General features: G+C 42.1%; 1 long non-coding RNA gene across 1 annotated transcript; it reads left to right on the forward strand.

Moving 5' to 3' along the window:
• Nucleotides 1–4,629: 4,629 nt before the first annotated feature.
• LOC132250019 (uncharacterized) lies at nt 4,630–16,275 on the forward strand. The gene is made up of 2 exons (XR_009461597.1): nt 4,630–4,965; nt 15,472–16,275. It is a non-coding gene; the product is annotated as an uncharacterized LOC132250019 (long non-coding RNA).
• The last annotated feature ends 656 nt before the right edge of the window (nt 16,276–16,931 follow it).

Below are 16,931 nucleotides of genomic sequence, written 5' to 3' on the forward strand. Positions count from 1 at the left end.
TGCTACGTGGGGGTGCACGGAGTTGAAAGTAAAGCACTGAGTTTGTTTGGGTTTTTTGTCCACGTCTATAAGCAGCCTTAGTGGCTTTCAGATCAGTAACTACAGGTAAGGGTTGAGAACCTGGACCACTCACCTAGATAGTGCCAGAACAATAAATCTAGAATCAGGTTTGTGCCAACCTCTCAAAATTGGTACGTACCCTGCACATAATGACTTTAGGCCTAGGGACAGACATTACACATAAACGGGCTTAAGTAATCAGAAACGGCTTTAAACCTGTAACAGAACAGAAGTTCAGTGCACATAAACCAGTTTCAAAATGGCTGAAACTGGTTTAAGATAAACCTGGTTGAATGTAGTTATCAAACTTAACTGATTTAGGTCAAACCAGCTTATGAGACTTCTGTCTGAGGCCCTGTCCTTGTTCAAGTTAAATCACAGTCCCTCAGCATCTCAGCATGCTTTCCATCCCTGGGCTGGGCTGAGCTGTGTGGTCTGCTCCAGCAGAGAAGGGTTGCAGGGCAGGGTAGGCAGGAACTGCCCCCCACCTCAGGCAAACCCTGGCTGGGGCCTGGGGCCAGGGAAGGGGGTTAAACTTCCCTTCCCCTGAGTACAGAGCTTTCCTGCCCTGCTAAAAACTTACTGATGACTGTAACTGTGGTCTACAAATCCCAGAGGCACTTGGAAGGAGGAAGAAGAAGGGATAAGCAACCCTGCAGAGTCCTTCTGTTGTGATTCTGGACTACAAATCCCAGAGACCTCAGGGACATCAGGAAGAGGAAGTGAACACACAGCTTATGCTGGCTACATGCCAGAGGGCAGTGCAGTAGCACCCTGGCTTCTGGCCTGAGCCACTGCAGGTAGGTGGCTGTATTTCCTGAATCAAAAGTGAATGTCCAGTTGTTTCTCAGTTTAATATCTGAAGCTTAAACTAACAAGCAAAGACTAAGTTAATTTAGCCTCAAGCTTTTTGACTCCCTGTACTCAAGTTCCCACCATTCTGTGTGAAAAATTTTGGGAAGGGACCTATGGTTCTATCAGAGTGCTGTGATGGCATTTTTATTACTAATCTCAAGGTATTTGTTGGGGTCTTTTTGCAAAGCCCCAGGTGTTAGACATATCAGACTGCTTTCAGCCAAAGGTTTTTAGCTGTCATAATTTTAGACAACATTTTTAGAAGTTTGTAGCAAGTGCATCATAAAAGGTCAAAATAGAACACAAAATGAATTAGTTGAAGACAAAATGTTATGGTTTTAAGTTAACCCCATGACTTGTGAGGAGAAGAGTGATTCATGACTTTCGAGGGTTTTCAGTGCGTGAGGTGTGTGCGGAAATTGTAAGGTGTAGCAACCAGTCCAGCCACATTCCCTGTGCATAAAGTGTGAGGGCCCATAAATAGTAAAGTGTCATCCACCCTAGCCTTGCTTAAGAGCCTCTATTATTCTAAAAACAAAACAAACTATTGCCCAGGCTTCAGCTAAAAGCTTAAATAACCCTCATAAATCAATTTTTACTGCATCTATGAAAGGAACGCCTCCTCTCTAAAGGATATCTCCATGCCAAACTTTAAACTTCTCCTATCCCTTGCATTGGAATTGACCATGGGCATTTTTTTAAAAATGGGAATAAGTATATTTTCTCCCTAGTCTACTCATATGTAATATGTTCTAATTTAGCATTGGTCTTTAATGGCAGACTCAAGCCATGTACAGGTGTTATGTTTCTATCAGGAGAATGCCACTTCTGGTAGAAACTAGGAGTAAACAAGCATTCATTCAATTTATCCTGGAAGAAACATGTCTCCTCTGGTGGCAAGATCTTCTAGGTCTGGAAGACCTGCCCTGGAAGAGTTTCTGCCACAAGAATGACCATCTATATGGTGTTCAACTCTCCTCTCAGCCACCTACTACTCCTCACCCTTTCTCCAGACTGGGCAGTGCCTGTCTGGGGAATAGGTGGGAGAGATTCCTCTGCTGATCATCTCCTCATATGGTCTGGTCTGGAGGGGAGTGGAGCCTCAAGGCAATGTTCCACACACTTTCCCAGGCTGGAGGCTTCCCAGGAGCAGGGAAGAGGGGGCAGCTTTAGGCTGAACATCAGTACTGTGCCCCCTCATAAAAATCATAGAAAATTAGCGTTGGATGGGACCTTAGGAGGTCATCTAGTTCAAACCTCTGCTCAAAGCAGGACCTTCCCCAACTAGATCATTCCAGCAAGGGCTTTGTCAAGCTGGGCCTTAAAAACCTCCAAGGATGGAGAGTCCACCACCTCTCTAGATAACCTATTCCACTGCTTCACTACCCTCCTAGTAAGAACGTTTTTCCTAATAACCAAACTAAACCTCCCTTGCTACAACTTGAAACCATTGCTCCTTGTTCTGTCATCTGTCACCACTGAGCATTCCAGCTCCCTTTTCTTTGGAACCCCCCTTCAAGTAGTTAAAGGCTGACCTCAAATCCCCTCTGTCTTCTCTTCTCCAAACTAAATAAACTCAGTTCTCTCAGCTTCTCCTCACAAACATAGGTAGAGGGAGAAAAAATTATTTGGAAGGGCTGAGCATGTGTGCTCATGGGCACATGCATGCATGCTGGCCCCCTTTCCTTCCCCACCCAGCAGATAAGTCTGTGGGAGAAGGGGCAGGTGAGGGGGAAGGGCCGTGGGCGGGGGCAGATCAAGGCCCCAGCAGTGAGGAAGGGAGTGGGGTAGAGGCAGGGGCAGGGGTTAGGGTGAATGGGGCCCTGGCAGGGCTGGGAGGGAGACAATTGGAGACTGGGAAGCTTGTACAGGGGTGTGTGGGGGGCAGGGCTCCCACCATTGTGTGACTGCCGCTGTGCACTGGACTCTGTGCCCTGCTGCCATTGCCTCTGGAGCCACATGACACCATGTGCATCCCACTGCTGGGCAGGCAGGGGGCACAGTGCAGCCCAGCAATGGCAGGTACATGGAATTGTGCTACTCCTGGGGCGGTGGCAGTTGGGTGCAGAGATCAGCACGCAGTGGCAGCCACCTCCACCCCGCACACAGATTGGGGGAGCGCACTCTGCCTGGGTGCATGCAGCAGCAGAGCCTCCCTGCACCTCTGGATGACCCTCCCAGGCTCTGATTGTCCCACAGCCCAGCCTGGCCAGGACCCATTCACCCCAGCCCCTGTCCCTGCCTCTGCCCCACTCCTTCCCTCACCATGGGAGCTTCAATGTGTACCCCCACAGCCCCTTCCCCTTCACAGAATTGACTGATACTTGCCTGCCACGCTGGGCAGCCAGAGATCCATACACCAGGCTGTGATCCTGCCTGCATGTGTGCCCCTCCCAACCCCTGCTGCAGTTGCCCAAAGCCTGCGGCTGGGCTGCCCAGTGGCCCAACCCGCTGCCCTGCATTTGCAAGGGCTGAGCCCTATTAGCACAGACCTTCCCCTGCCTATGCTCACAAGTCATGTGACCCAAACCCCTAAGCATTTTCATTGCTCTCTGCTGGACTCTCTTCAACTTGTCCACATCCTTTCTATAGTGGGAGGAAGGGGCCCAAAACTGGACACAGTACTCAAGAAGTGGCCTCATGAGTGCTGAATAGAGTGGAGTAATTACTTCCCTTGATCTACTGGCAACGCTTCTACTAATGCAGCCTAGAATGAGGTTAGCCTTCTTGGCAACAAGGGCAAACTGCTGACTCATATCCATCTTATTGTCCACTGTAACTCCCAGGTCCTTTTCTGCAGCGCTGCTGCTTAGCAAGTCAGTCCCCAGATTATAGCAGTGCATGTGATTTTTCCATCCTAAGTGCAGGACTTTGTGCTTGTCCTTGTTGAACCTGTGAGATTTCTTTGGACCCAGTTCTGCAGTTTGTCTAGGTCACTCTGAATCCTAGACCTACCCTCCAATGTATCTACAACATATCTCCTGGAAAGATTTCTAGCAGTGAAAATTTCATACCCTTAGAAAGCGTAGCTGTAATAGGGTTATAACCCCTTTAAGCTTAGTGTTGCTTAAAGTTAGAGCACAGAAAGAACCTGCATCATGTTGCTGATTGATGAGTGCTATATTAAAGAATGGTTTGGGCTCTTTTTAGGAACAAGAGGGTTGAGGCATCCTTTTAAAATAACGGTAGAAACTGCCTCAACTTGTAAAGAGCGATATCACTGCACTTTGTTGACAAGGACAGAATTCCTGTGATTGTGTAGTGATCAATTCAGCCTCACTGTAAAAGCTTACAAAATGGGGGAAAAGAGAAAATTAAGGAAAGGTTGGAAACTTGGCAGTGGAAGACAGTCGCTTTTCTTTGCAGGTTGTCTACTTAAGTTTACACCCAGATAGCTGACTATTAATTTGTAGGGGTCTACCCAACTCAGTGGAGCAAGTGGCTGATTTCACAGGTAGATCACAGGGCCAGACACCATTTTTGCAGGCTTATTGTGACAGGGAGCCCCGCAACACCTCTGATTGGCTGGGGGGCACCAGTGGCTCTATGCCCCTGCCACTGATTGGTTAAAAGATCTGTCCATCATGTGGCCCTGCCCCTCACTGCTTACTGGTGGAGAAGGATGAGGCCACAGGCAGCCCTCTCAGCCAATCAGCAGTGAGGGGAGGAGGCAGCAGCCATTTTGCTTGCCCCCCTTCATGCTGGCAGCCCTTCTTCCCACTTCCTCAAGAGTCACAGCAGCTATTAGGACTGTTAGCTCCTACTACAGAGCCAACATTTTATTTTAGTTTTTTTTTTCCCCTGCCAACTTTGCAGACATCACTTAATTTTGCAATTTCCGCAATTTTTGCAATTTCCCTATTAATTTGTTTTGTGGAAGCATCTACTGGGCCTATCGTATGGAGAAAAAAACAAACCACTGTTGTGGGTAAAGAGAAACTTCATACGAAGAAAGTGACTGGGAAATATTAGAAAGGAATGGATTTAAACAAAGGAGACTATAACTGTTAGGAAACGGAACTCCTGGCTTCACACTAGGGGCCCTGAAAGGTAAATGCCCCACTGGAGAGTGGGTGAAAAAAAGTCTTTATTTTTATTTTTTTAATTTCTTTTATCGTCCTTGCACAGAGGTGAATATTAGTATTTTCATTTTCAGGCACTACCTAGTTGTACTCTTTGCTTCATGGAAGCAACTGTAATAGTTTTAGTCTGTTAAAAGAACACAAAAAATTATTAATTGCATAAAGCTGGTCTTTATTCCATGGGTAAAACTTGTTTTAAATTTGTTCCAGATCCGATTTAACAGGGAAGAAGGCCAAGTGAGTCTAAGAAAACTTACTCCCTGGCTGTTCCTAAACTCTCAGACCTAGCTGTCCAAGGCCATCTTCAGCTTTCTATTAAATGAATTTTTGTCTGAAAGATGCCTGGACCAGAGAAAATCCACTGCCTCCTTTAATTTCCTGTTATCATCACATATAGTTGGAGGATTTTCCTCAGGAATGGGAAACTAGGCATTTAGAAATGCTGGTGGCATTTAGAAAGCTGGTGGTTATCTACTCCTTTTTTTGGCTAAAGCACACCTTACTGCCATGCCTGCAATCAGCTAGGAACAGGTTGCATACAGTTCATTATGGTGTTCTATATATTAAATAAGTTAGTGATGTCTGGGTCTGCATAACTGTTTGCACATTTTGTTGATAATCTCATAAAGACCATAGATTAAATTATGTGTACAGACTCAACCATTTTATCATCTCTATTAAGTGAAAAAACCTAAGTAACGTAATAAGGATTAAAGCAAAAAGTTTATTTGGAAACATTATGAAGCTTAATAGGAACTGAAGAGCTAAATAATTTAATAGAAGATGTTCTTAAGGTGTTTTTGAACCATTCTATTGAATTCTGTTGCATGGACATAATTCCATGAGATTGTTTAAAATTAAATCTAGAGAAGGGGGTTATGTTAAACTCAATAGATTTTGTTCCCTTAACAGTCCAGGACACACTGAATCACATTTATTTAGCGTGTAAGTCTTTTCCGACAGAGGCCGTCTTTCATTTTGTCTGTGTACAATCTCTGGTACAGGGGCAAGCAATTATTTTGCCTGGAGGGCCACTTTAGGAATTTTGATGAGCTGTTACAGGCTGGGAGGGGGGGCGATGTCTTGGCCCAGCCTGGTGAAGGTTGTGGGAGGCAATTGATTCTATCCAGCCCAGGCCAATCCACCTCACACACCACTGGGGGCACTGGATGGAGCCTGGGCCTCTGTAGAGACCAGCTGGGACCCCTGCGGGCAGGGTGGGATGGGACCTCAGGCAGGTGGGGAGCAGCGTCAGGGAGTGGGCAAGGACTGGAGTCAGGATCCCAGCGTAGTGACAGAGCGGGGTTGGGGCATGGGGCCTGGGGCAGAGCTGTGATCTGCTCCTCTCATGTGCCTGTCACGTGGGGAGTTTATCACAGCTCTGCCCCGGGTCCTGGCCCCATGAGGTCACTGCCCTGTGATCCTTGGCCCCAGCCCCTGCCCCCACCCACATCCACCTGTCCTGCTCCCAGATGCTGCTCCTCACCCACCCATGGCTCCATCCCATCTGCCTGGCCAAGTGTGCCCTGCCCATGGGGGTCCCAGGCCACTCTCTGTGGAGACTGCCTGCCTGCCCATCCACTCCATCCAGTGACCCTGGTGATGGGTGCCGGTCTGATGGGTCAGGGTGCCTCGGCAGTAGGGCTGGATCTGGTAGCAACAGAGATGGTGGTGTTGGAAGCAGCAAGGAGCTGCTGCTGTGGGGGCTGCCAGGAAGCAGAGTCTGGCCACTGCACCATGCTGCTCCTGCCCTGCCATGCACCCAGAGGTGGTGGGACCAGCCACATGCGTCACAGCCCCAGTTACCTCCTACACCTAGGATTGGTGGGATCAAGTGACCCACGGTGGGCCGAATAGAATTCCTTGGCAGGCCAGATCCAGCTTGCGGGCCAAATTGGGGTCCTGGTCTCTGAGGGATTTTTCTTATCCTGACTGGTAAAGTAAATGGGTTTCTCAGGTCCTTTAAAATTATTGCTTTGTGGGTAAAATCCTGAAGGATGAACAATGGTAGAACAAGCCAAGTTGGTGCCCAGAGCAAAAACAGTGGGAGAGTAGCAGTGAGAGCAGGGGGGCAGAGACACAGGTTCCGAGGGCCGGGGGATGTGGAGTGGGGAGCACAGGTTTCAAAAGCTGGGGTGAGAGGGTGGGGGAGCAGGGAGGATGGGCAATAGCCTTACTGAGGCTGGGGACTTTTAAGCAGTCCAGCTGAGCTGCTGCTTTTGCATGCTCTACCCACCCTGGCTGAGTTGCTTCTAAACCAGCAGCAGCTGGAAACTATTTTGGATTTCCCAGCATGACAATGCTGCAAGGGTGGACTCTGAAGGAGGGTGGGGGGCATTCCTGCACCCCTCCTAACTTGGTACCTAGGATGGGTGCCCCTTTTGCTCACCTCTTATTATACTACTGACTCTTCCTTGGGCTTCCTAGGCTAAAGACCTAGGAAACAAAATCTATGGAAATTTTTGGTAGCAATTATCCAGAGTTCCTGTACTTCACACTGAAGACATTCATTGGGGCTGAGTCAATAGCTAAATGTTATGCCTTCCCCATACCTGAAGTACTCTGTATGGCTGCACCCCAAATTGTATGGCTTGATCTGAGAAGAGATGAAGGGTTTCACAGACTGTGTGCTAATTCAGCTGAGTACAAATACAATTGTCTATTCAATTAGCAGGTCTTGAAATGACTCATAGTGCAGCTGTTAGATTTACGTGTGGTTAATGGATTTAAGTGTATGTTTGGCTTCTTTGTCAGGTCATATTAAATAAGTGGAACTGGCTTGACTGTATGACAACTTTGAAAGAACAAGTGAAGGATAGGAATGGAGGGATTGAGCCTCAATGCTAAGGAAATAAAGCAGACCTACTCTCTTCCTTATGTCTACCACAGTGTGAAGGCCTAGTATAAAAGAGTTCAAGAAACATTTAACCTGCAATTTCATAGCACAGTCAGTTCTCTCAATAAGCCAATACTAGTGTTAAGTAAAAAATGGGTGTCCTTGCTGCCAGCATATAATATCTCTTTGGAAACAGCAGACTAAGACTCCTGGGCCTTAATTCTTGGAAAACATTTTATTCTGAGTGTTTTGCTTATACAGCATACAATGTCAGCAACTAGTGGAATTCTTACTGCAAAATATTTTACGCATAGATAGAGAGAGAGAGAGAGAGAGAGAGAGAGAGCAGGCCGGGAACGGTCCGAGGCCCTTTTTCTGCATGGCAGGCTGTGGCCAGCAGCCCGGACACGCCGGGTCGGGGAAGGCAGGTGGCACGCTAGAATTAGGCACGGACGCTTAATGGTTGATTTAAGATTGTTTACTTACACCGTAGATGGTCGCGGTGTAGGCTGGAAAGACTTCCAGGAAAACTTCGCTTAAGTCCCAGTTTAAGGACTCAGACAGAGCTCTGGATTCACTCACACGAAGTTTGCTAGGCTCCGTGGAACTTTGCGTGCAGGGAAGAGGGATACGTCGAAGGATTGCGCTCGGCGACGGGGAGAGGCGAGAGGCTGATCAGACCCCTGTAGCCTTCTTGATATTCACGCTGGGTCCAATAGGCTCCGCAGCACTTAGAGATCTTCACAAGATGTGAAGTCTCCTCCTCCTGATGTTCGTGGAGTCCTCCAACTTGGGCAGAAACCGCTCAAGCCTCTTATACGGCTAGCAAGCCAATCGCTAGCCGCCACGTAGGAATAATTTAGAACTGACCAATAGTGGGGCACGAATCTGAATACAAATGGCAGGAACTCCTTGCAATGTGCATTTCTGTGTCGCAATGAAGAAATGCACCCTGCAAAGAAAGCTACAAGTGGCGGGAAATAATTCAGCAGTGCCGAAGCACACACAAAAAAAAAATCACACCCTTGGGTTGTGATAGATAGATAGATAGATAGATATGCGTTCCAATATACTTCAAAGGCTGGAAACTATGATCAGATAACCAGCATGCCCCAGCCCCAGGAGGGCACCAGCTACATGTTCAGTTCAAGATGCAAAGTAAACCAGCCCCAAAGTTATCACATGCATTTTGTGTAATAATTTTGTGGCTTATTCCCTGTTTTATCATACCATTAATTGCATGAACTGTAGCTGGATTCCTATTTAAGACATAATTAACTGGTTAATCATGTCTTAAGTGTAACATCTGCCCCCGGGGCCAGTGGGTCCACACAGAACAGTGCAGTACCATGTAGCAATACCTGGGCTGGCTCTGTATGGCATAACTGCATTGGCACAGGCATGCAGCTGGAGCTAAAATAACTTGCTTCTTGCAGAGCTATTTGTATGTCTGCAGTTTGTAGACATACCCTTGATGCAATCTGGAGCAGTTAGAGGACTACCCTAAATTATTCTAGCAGTCAGTGACCTGATGGGACATTAAAGCAATTGGGATTTACCAGGGCACAGGAAGGCCTGAAAGGGGGTGATAGGAAAATTCTGCTGCCTGTCACTGAATAGAAAATCACGCTCTGATGAGTGATGAGCAATCCTTCCATTCCATTATCTGTCACCTTGCAGCCTGAATACAGGAAAACATCCATGTGTATTCACAGAAAATAGACTGGAATTACACCGGGAATTAATTTGGCTCTGGGAATACATTAGAGTAAGACCTGGGTTGAATTTAATTTATTACTTTTTACCATGGTTGTTACTAATTACTCGGATGGTAGTTAAAAACAATTAGTCTAATTATATAGGCACATTGCAATTTAAAAGGCTCAGCTTAAAGTGCAGAACCACAAGCTTTTCATTTAAATGGTAAAAGTTTTTTTAATAGCTTAGAAGAACCAGGAGAAACCTGCGGTTATATATTTTAAGATGTTCCCTTTAAGTTACTATGGACCCCTATCATCAGACTTAATTGTTTAAACTACCATGTGAGCGATCTGTATTGGCACTGTTTGAAAAGTAACTCTAAATTCCATTTAAAGATACACTGTTTTTTATCATGTTCCTCAGGTTTACTTCTGCATCTTTTATTTGCGTGGGTTTTCCTACAAAGTCAATGGGACCATGGAATGGGCAACAGTGGCATGAGTGAGAAAGGTTATTAACTGTATTAGTGTGAAAAAAGGCAAAAGTTGGCTAGGTTTGCACTTTATAAATTAACTAAATCAGAGATTCATAAGCTTTCATAAGCAATAAAGGAAGCCAAATCTACCCTGCCTTATCCATGAGTGAGACCTGCCATAGGGCACAATTTTGCAACCTTTTAAAGAACAACATGAATAACAACTCTAGCATAAGGAGAGGTGGTAGAAGGGACACAGTTGTATGCCCAATACCCCATCTGAGTAGGGGAAAGTGGGCCTTGGTTCTGCTTTTCCCTACATACTGGAAAGTCTAGCTGGCCAGGCATGAAAGGGGAAGTGAACTGCATCCTGAAAAGGGGGGAAATAATTTAAACTTAGACCCTGACCCCAAGGTAGAAGATACAGGAGGAACAATGATTCATCTAGGGCAGTGCAGCTAAACACTTTCCTTTTCCTTTCAGTTAAGACTAAATGCTCAGTTTAGCCATATGACCCATTCTATGAATATTCTGTTGGAAAATACCTAAACACTTGTAGAGCTTTAAGATGCTTGGTGGATTTTTAGTATTTTTGGTTGTGGTTTGGTTGTTTTTAATAGCTTAGATGAGCCATATTTTGTTGTTGATTTGTTTTTTTGTGGTGTGTGTGAGAAAACATTTTCTGAAATAAGATATCTGACAATATTGTTTTCCTCTGTAGAAAATAAGGAAATTCTCAGAGTCCATTATTTATGGAGGTGTTGAGCATGACAACAATAATAAAATGGAGGCTGTACTTCAAGATCATGGCTCCTGGAGAATGATAGACTTCAGCAAATGGAAATTAGTGCCTGACTTTGATCTTACCCTGGATTATTTAAACCTCGGGCAGAAGTTCATTTTATGAAAACTGTAATAGGCCTGTTTTGTCAGGAAACACAAATGGTCTTTTTAGGGTTTCAAACAACATTATATATCGAAAAGCACAAGACAGTAAAAAAGATTTAAGTCTGTGAGGAAATATACTCTAGCAAAACAGGGTAAGGTCTTGATTCTGCGAAGACATAAGCACATTTGTAATTTCACTGGCATGAGTATCTCAGTTGCTTCCATGTGCTTAAGCCCTTGTGGGATTTGGGCACATACCAGTAATGATTGAATTTTCTAGTCAGGCTTAAATTGGTTCTAAAATCACTCTAATTACATTAAGTGGTCAGTGGAATAAATGAAGTGTTGACAAATGGTTTTGGTGGCTATCTTGCTACTTACCCTATTTCAGATCTCAAATGACTCATATATCTAACCAGAAGTTGCAAACAAACCTATTGAAACAACCAACAGAAAATGTTCAGAGGAAGCTGCCTATAGACAGCTTTACATTTTTAAACTAATGTCCCTTGGAAAGCTGGGATCACATTTTCTGCTACAGGTTAAAGAGACTTGGAGGAAAAGATTCATGGGTTTTGAATGTCCTTGTGCTAGACGAGGGGCAACTGCAGCCCCTGAAATGCAGTTTTATGACCACGTATACAAATGCAACCTACCAATCAACAACTACTTTTATAAGAATTTGCTATTCATTATTTCCCCATCTCCCTTGCCTACCATTGAACTGGGGATATTTAATCAACCTAAGAGAAACAGTAGCTGACATTTTACTTCACTGCTGACATTAGTTTGTAAATTCTAGAACTAAGAATGCCAAATATAAGCAGAATGATTAAATAGATACAGAAAAAGGTTCTGTTGTAGGATTGGTGTAGGATAGTTAATGTCTTATGCTGTGCAACAGTGTAGAAAACAACATCTATCTGGGACTTGATACAATGTTAAGGAGAACATGAATTCATTTTATTTTAAAACGTAAAGTCAAATTTCAATATGGATAATATGGTACTTTATCAATCCATTTATTTATTAGAAATGTTAAATCTTTAAGGACAGATTTTTTTTTTTTTCAAACAAGCTCACTTTTTGTGCAACATTTGACTAGATTAATCACAGGTGCAAATAATACCATTCTAACAGTCAGAGTCTGACTGTCCCCAACTATTTTATTCATAATATTTATGGCCACAAATAACTTCAGGCATGAACATATGAGTACAGTTTAGTCACAGGTACAAAATTATACCTTCAAAAAACCTCCTTCTGTTTACATTTTTCAGTTCAGTCTTAATCTGAAGGCACTTCAAGCTTCTGATTCTGACCCCATACTGTGCTTCATTTCTCTTACTTTTCTAGTTTTACTAGACTCAGAACTAAACCTGCGTGCAAATCTTTACAAGATTGAGGCCCTAATTATCTTTAAAAGGACATGAAATAAATTAATCTCTTTATTTTCAGAATCAGTAGTTTAAAACATGGTAGTAACTACAAAGCAATGATGGCAATGTCTACACAAGGTTTTCAACAGAGTTCAATTGCTTACATGAACAGGGTTTAAAATTTAGCCATGGCTGAAAATGACCTTACCTTGCTTTGACTGAGTGTGGACTGGTCCAATTTTTTTATAACCAATATCAAAACCAAAAAGGCTGGACAGCCAAAACCTGTTGGGACTTGTTTCAACTACAGCCATATTTTAAAATATACTACTCAAATTCCTTTCACAGTTCTTCACAGAGGAACAGCTTTCGTGTAGTCTTCTTACCAAGGCTAGCTTATTTATTTGTCCCCATGCAACAATAAAGAATAGAAACAGACCACGGGTAAAGGATAAGGAGGGGAAAAAGGGCGGTGGGAAGAAGTAGATTATGACACTACTTTTTTGTAATAAGGCTTCATTTTAGTATATCCACTCATCAAGCACTAGCTTGTATTCATTTCATTAACAGGGAAACAACTTTATGTAAGTATAGGCATGTAACATAAAAGTGTATTTTGTGCTTTCTGGCATTAGAATAAAACTGTGTGGGTAGACAATGACGTGGAGGTGTGGCTTCAAAAATCTGTTTATCCATTTGCTTCAGAAAGCAAACGTGTATCCATGTCCACCAATGAGTCTGTTATAAAATAAATGGAATACTTTATATTGATGCTACACAGAGAGCATGTTGCAGGATTTATCAATATAAGCAGGTTAATAACAGTGACCATAGATACAACAGATCTGTTTTCCTATGCCACACCTGACAAAATACGTGCAGCTGTTTGTTTCTAGTTCTTTTTTCTTTTGCTTTTTCGTGAAAAGTGATTTTATGCCATCATGAGATGGACTGTTTCTAGTTTTTGTGTGCCTAACATTATATTCATGTTGATGCCCTTAGAGAATTTTTCTAGCAGAACCCAATTCAGCAAAACACTTACACATGCCCTTAAAGGTAAAGTAGTTTTGCAGTGATGTTGTAGCCATGATGGTCTAGGAATTACCATTATGTGAGAGGCATAATTTTTGTGCGTAATATAATGGACCAACTGCATGGTTGGGATAAAGTTAGGAAAGCTTTGGGATAAAGTTCAGACAAGCTAGGTAAGCACACATTTAAGTTCATTACTGTTCAGCAAGGGTGAAATAGAATGGATTTCTATAAAGGTTAGCAGAGCATACTTGGATGCTTTGCTGAATCAGAGTCACATAGAGGAAGTAGCTACCATAATGGTCAGCAAAATGCAATAATGTTACTGTATGGAAATAATGGACATAAGAGCTCTAGTGAAGCTGAAATTATAGCGCAATATACTTTTGTAATGGTGCAGTTGACATGATGAAGAAAGAAAGCAAAAGCTTAATGAAATAAATAAAATACACCCACAAAATGCAGAGGGCTCCCTGCCCAGAAATCTTCCCTATCCCTACTCCTATTATTTGAAAGTTTTAATAACAGTGGTTTGGATTACAGTACAATTATACGGAAAGAGGGGTCAGGGGACTTGAAAAATTTTTCTGTACATCCAGCTTTTTCAAAATCCTGATAGATGCACTTAGTAAAATTTTCTATCATTTGTTTGCAACAATGATCATAATCAATCAATCGATCACTCGCTCATCACAAATGCTAGGTATTTTTGGCAAAAGCTAATGGAAAAATGAAGTAGACAAATGGGTAGTCAAAGTTCTGAATCTGAAGAAAACTCCACATGAAACAGATCACATAATATAAGCCTTTAATATGAATTTTTACAGAAATGATACAGTGTCCTATAGTTTAAAAAAACCCCAAGCATATAGGATGCTGTACTGTTTTTGTCTGTATATAGCCAGTATTTGAACATGTGTGGATTCTCACATTTATTTTAATTTGACCTAACTCATAAATTGCACATCAAATTAAAGTGTACCAAGTAGAGATCTGGTGCAAGGAACATAACTTCTGAAAAGAAGATAATTTTTGATAGCAGGAAAACACTACCTAATTCCACCTCTAATACAAGGATGGGTTTCTGATGGTAGGTGTTGAGATTTATTTTGTTTTTAGTGATTTCCCCCAGTCATTCAGTGATTTAAGGGGAAGATTCTGGTTTCCCCACAAAAAGCCGGAGTAAATAAACTTTGTGCGCAGGACTAAGGCAAGGATTATAAATATCTTTCTCTCAGTCTAAATACAGGACCAGAGCAGCCACACAGGGCAAGGATGTTTTGCCCAATGGGTCAGTGTTATCTGCAGACTCAAGAGTTACTTCCTGGCTTATCCCTGTACACTTCCAATGACTGCAGCAGAGAGAACCTGTATACAGCATTATTCTACAGCACTAAGTGCAGAAGCCAGCATCTCTTTGATATAACAGAGACAGAGCACTAGGAAGTGGGGGTGGACCGGAACTTACTCCTAAATGATAACTAATTGTAATACTGTTGTATAAATAAATGTTATTTATGGGAGTGATTATCGATCCTGGAAGAATGGGGGGGGGAGTTAGTTGAAAATTCAATGAGTCTTCATTTTGCGTCAAGTGGAAAACTTTGTTTTGAAACCAAACCTAAGTTGATCTATAGGAATCTACTGAGTCTTTTAACATAAAATTCAAAGCTGCCTGAGACAATATATGCCATATGTACTGGAATGTCTGGAGGGATATTTACACTTGAAAAATAAGAGCGAGTAAACAGATCTTGACAGATCTTTTTGTTATTTTAGGGATATAATAAGAACAATAAAGATGAGAATGAACACTAAAACTGAATGTCTTGTCAATTAACTGTTCTGTGTATATTTTAAGTCTTTAAATATTTAAAATAATTCATATTCCATATATCATATGTTTAGTCATGAGTGCAAGGAGAAACTATAGATTCCACTATCAGAATCTGGAGTGATGCATTGTATGAAAAAGGGATGTTAAGGGGTGACCATGAAAGTGTTGACAGCAGGAGAAGAAAAACTATTAAGAAGCATATCTTAATTGGTTAACTTTTAGTTTAATCAGAAATAAGTTTAATAATAGGCATTTGTATAGTATTTGTGCTTCCCACTGTATTTGCACTATTGAATTATTATTCTTTTTGTTTCCTTTTTTGATAGGAAGCAAGCAACCTATTTTGTACAGACCTGGGTGTAAGGAACAACCTGACTGTCTAATTCAAGAAGCATCCCTTTTCAGGTTGTGCTTAAGCACAAAGTTAATCATGTGTGTAAGTGATTTCTGACCTTAGACCAGAGAGATGGACCTAATGAAGCCTAGATCTGCAAACACTTGTGATTTCACAAAGTTACTCGCATGCCAAAAATTAAACATGTACAATTGTTGGACCAAAGAAGGCACAAAAAGATGCTTGTTAAAAGAAACTGGTATATCATTCTTTGATCAAGTTTATATTCTGTAAAAAGAAAGGATTACAAAACTTAAAATTAATAGGAATACTTACATGGATAAACAAACATTCCTATGCAGTATTTGTGGGATCCTTCAACATTTGGCTATTAACTCTGAGTTACCAACTCTTACAATTTTATAGCAAATATTTTAGCAAATTTAAATTTTGAAATAAATTCCAAAGTTTGTTTTTTCTTTTAAAAAAACAACCCTCACATTTTCAGAGGGTCTCACGAATTTTGCACCCTGGATGTTGGCAAGGAGGAGAAACTGAGAAAAAGGACAGTTGACAGGAGGTGTTAGAAAAAGTGAAAAAGACTAGGGTTATATTGTAAAGCACCAGGACAAAAATGGGAGACTGACTAATAGCTGTGCCAAAAGAAATACAAAAAGTAAGCAAATAATGTAAGATACAAAGGAGATAGTTTGTCCTGAAAACTATTTCTCTATTGGTATAATACCTAAGCTTCATATAACTAAAATATACTAAAATAAAGCGTTTTTTTACTTTGTGTATAGTCAGTTTTAATATTTCTTTCACAGTTAGGCCCTGGTTCAGTCAAGAGCTATTCTTGCACGCACAATCCTCTGTGACTATTGGCTTCTATGAAACTCTGCATCAGTCTATCATCTAACCCAGAAAGAGGACTGCTGCTGTTATTAGATACTTTCTTCTGTTTGCATTCACACAGCAACAGAAAAACTTTAAAAGCATGAAAATACCATTGTAAAGTAAAAAATCAGGGAGTTGTATAATACACAAAACAGCTTTGAACTAACTTTAAAAAAAATGCAGTACATTTCAAGTTGACCTGTCCCCTTTCCTTTTACAAAGCTAAGCTATGTCCAGAAGTGCCAGCTATTTAAGAACTATATGTCTGACTTTATACAGCTCAGTTTGTCCTGGCTGCTATATTGATAACTGTATTGACTGACTGCATTGATGAGTTGGTAACCTTTTATATCTGGAAGCTACTGAGATCATTGGTAGGTTCATTACACATTACACATGTAGAGGTAATGAAAGTTAGTAGAGAGACCAGTGCTGATTGCTTAAGTAGTGAAGACTTAATTTTGAGGTCTCAGCAGTATTGGGTTGGACATAGTATGACTGGATGGTATGTGAATGCCTAAGTAGCTACTGCAAAGAAAATTAGAGAGTGACAAG

Source organism: Alligator mississippiensis, chromosome 1, assembly GCF_030867095.1.
Source record: "Alligator mississippiensis isolate rAllMis1 chromosome 1, rAllMis1, whole genome shotgun sequence".
NCBI lineage: Eukaryota > Metazoa > Chordata > Crocodylia > Alligatoridae > Alligator > Alligator mississippiensis.